The 2,920-nt window shown below is 36.6% G+C and overlaps 1 non-coding gene across 1 annotated transcript; it reads left to right on the plus strand.

Moving 5' to 3' along the window:
• The first annotated feature begins 1,290 nt into the window (after positions 1–1,290).
• LOC120109317 lies at positions 1,291–1,397 on the plus strand. Its single transcript, XR_005510255.1, has one exon. It is a non-coding gene; the product is annotated as a small nucleolar RNA R71 (small nucleolar RNA).
• The last annotated feature ends 1,523 nt before the right edge of the window (positions 1,398–2,920 follow it).

The following is a 2,920-nucleotide window of genomic DNA, read 5'->3' on the forward strand; positions in this document are numbered from 1 at the left end:
CTGGTTTTTCTTTTGACCGTGGTGAGGTCTTTCAAGAATTTTGTATAGGAGGGAATTTGTCGTATGGCATCGAGAAAGGTATATTTATTTGAACAGTTTTAAAGACTTCCATGATTTCATCAAATTAGATTGTTTCTTTGAGTCCTGTAGTCTACTGGGAAAGGGAACCTTGGGTTTGTATGTTTCTATAGGTTCTTCCTTTTTTCTGATTTATCCTGTTCTTGACCTCTCTTCTGAATAGGGTTCTTATCGGATTCAGTTTTATTTTCTTTTTCATGTTCAGGAAGTTGAACTTTATTGTCCACTTGCTTGCCAGACCTTAAAGTGGTAATTGCCTGGACTTCATAGGTCGGATTTTCATTAGAATTGATTTGATACTGACCTTGATTTTGTTGTCTACTGGTTAGGCACTGGTTGACTAGGTAGTTCACCTTTCTTCCTATCCCTAAGAGTTAGCTATTTGGCTTAGACTAACCTCAAGTTTTGCAATCGCTTGCGCATGGAATTGGTTAGTCTGGGCTTGGGCTGTATTGGTCTGTTGTTGTTGCTTGATAAAATCTTGTTGTTGTTTCATCATATTAGCCATCATGGTTTCTAATTGTGAAGGTTGCTGTGGGATAGGGGCATTATAAGGAGGTACAGATGGAACCAATGGTTGGTTTATTTGTGATGGACCTATCCTGGGAAGTTGTTCTGAAAACCTGGTGGACCACCTTGATGCTGAATAGGTTCATTTTGCTTGTATGAGAAATTTGGGTGGAACCTATTATCAGGGTGATAAACTGGGCTGAACGAGTTGGGAGTGGGCTTCTTAAAGGCACTATATGAATTTAGAGCATTTGCTTGCTCGGCCTTTATGGTGGGTAGATTAGGGCAGCACTCCACTAGATGCTCCAGACTGTTACACAAGACACACAAATTATATGACTCGTGATCCACTTTCATGACGGGATTTGACTCTTTGTATGAACTCGAACTAGTGGAAACAGTAAAAGCATCAAACTTGTTACTTAAGTTGTTCATTCCAGTCACCAGATTGGACATGACATTTTTGAGTTCTGGTCTGCTTTCATTTCATAATTACCTAGTTTTCTAGACCCAAACTCATCTCTAATTACTTCCTCACCATAGCTACTCCAATTTTGGGCATTTTCAGCTAAGTCAACAAGAAATTCATAGGCTTGATCCGGGGTTTGGTTCATGAACCTACCCTTGTGCATGGACTCAATCATATTTCTATGTGCCGGAGTTAGTCCTTTATAAAAGAAGTGGACCAGATCAGCCTTATCAAGCCCATGGTGTGGGCATTTGACCAACAAATCATGGAATCGTTCCTAAGTTTGAAAGAATTCTTCTTCAGATTTTTCTCTAAAAGTTCTGATGGCATCCTTAATTTTTTCAGTTTTTACCATGGGATAGAACTTAGCCATGAACTTCCTAGACAGCTGTTCCCATGATGTGATGGAATTTGAAGCAAGGGAATACAGCCATGCAGCAGCACGATCTTCTAAAGTCATGGGAAACAATCTTAATTTAATACCCTCTTCATCTAAGTTTTGATTTCTAAATGTTTGACAGATTGTCAAAAACTTGTTTAGATGAATATAGGGTTGTTCACTCTCGAACCCATGAAACTTGGATAACATGTTTATTGTTGCAGCCCGAATTTCAAATTGGGCTGCATTATTTATTGGCAATACTATACATGTAGGTGGACTAGCGGATGCAGGAGCGAATAATTCATTCAGGGTTCTAATATGTTCACCCATTGTAGAGATCGACGGTTGGTTTACAGTTCGCAGGTTATGATGAAAAGTTCTGTCAATCTCAGGATCAAATGGGGTTAACTTATCCCTTAATGACCTTCTACCATGCATACATTTTCCACAACTTAATTAGACTCAATTTTTTAAATGAAATCCTAAAAGATAAGAAGAAGGGCTAGACCAAGATGACCACAATCAACACCACACAACAATTTGACCCTATTGGTCTTAGAGCTAAGTGAGGTTTAGTAGCTTCTTAAATCTAGTTGCACAGAGACTTATTGGTTAAAAAGTTCCTGAAATTCTCTCTAGATTAGACAGCTCCTAATCTCCCTTTCAGATTAAGCTTAAGCTTACCAGTTAAGTGATCCAGTAACCATGACCAGGAAAGTCCCGGGGTGTGCGGTGGTGCCAGAAGGGATACACCGATACCACAATACCCGTAACAGTTCTCACTGTTGTAAAACTTTCCTAGACATCACCAATTACTAAATCCTCACTGGAGTGGCTTTCAGCTGCTTCTTTCCAAGAGCCTAATTGAGCTCGAAAACCCTAAGGCCAACGTCTAATTTGATTTTTAATTTAATTTGGCTTAGGATAAGTATGCAAGGTGGTGATTTTTGGGCTAAGGACAGGTAATGACTTCCCGACCTTATCTTTTTAATGGGTTTTGCCCTTAATTACTTTATGCAAATGCTTAATACTAAATGCAGCAAATAATCAATATTTTTTTAAAGTTTATGCAATGTCATTAGGTTGTACTGATTAAATGAGCAAGCAATTTTTTTTAATTTACTATTTTTTATTTTTTTTAAAATTTTATGTTGTTTTTTTTAATTTTATATAGAAATAACTTGAATGTAAACTAAAACTAATCCTTATGCGTCAGTCAATCTCCGAATGCCCGTTGAATAAGCTCTGGAGATTACTCCGTGAGGAGCCCCAATAGAGGTATGATCACCTCGGGGGATTGCACCCTATCAATTACTAGAAAAAAATAATATTTTTTTGAAATTTTTTTAATTTAATTATTTTTTTTAACTTTTTTTTAAAAATTTAAATTTCAAATTTCGAATCACAGAATTCAAATTTTGAATTTAAATTTTTGAATTTTTGAATTTTTTTTGAAATTTTTCCAATTTTTTTTTTTACTT

This window comes from Phoenix dactylifera, unplaced genomic scaffold, assembly GCF_009389715.1.
Source record: "Phoenix dactylifera cultivar Barhee BC4 unplaced genomic scaffold, palm_55x_up_171113_PBpolish2nd_filt_p 002025F, whole genome shotgun sequence".
Classification (NCBI taxonomy): domain Eukaryota; kingdom Viridiplantae; phylum Streptophyta; class Magnoliopsida; order Arecales; family Arecaceae; genus Phoenix; species Phoenix dactylifera.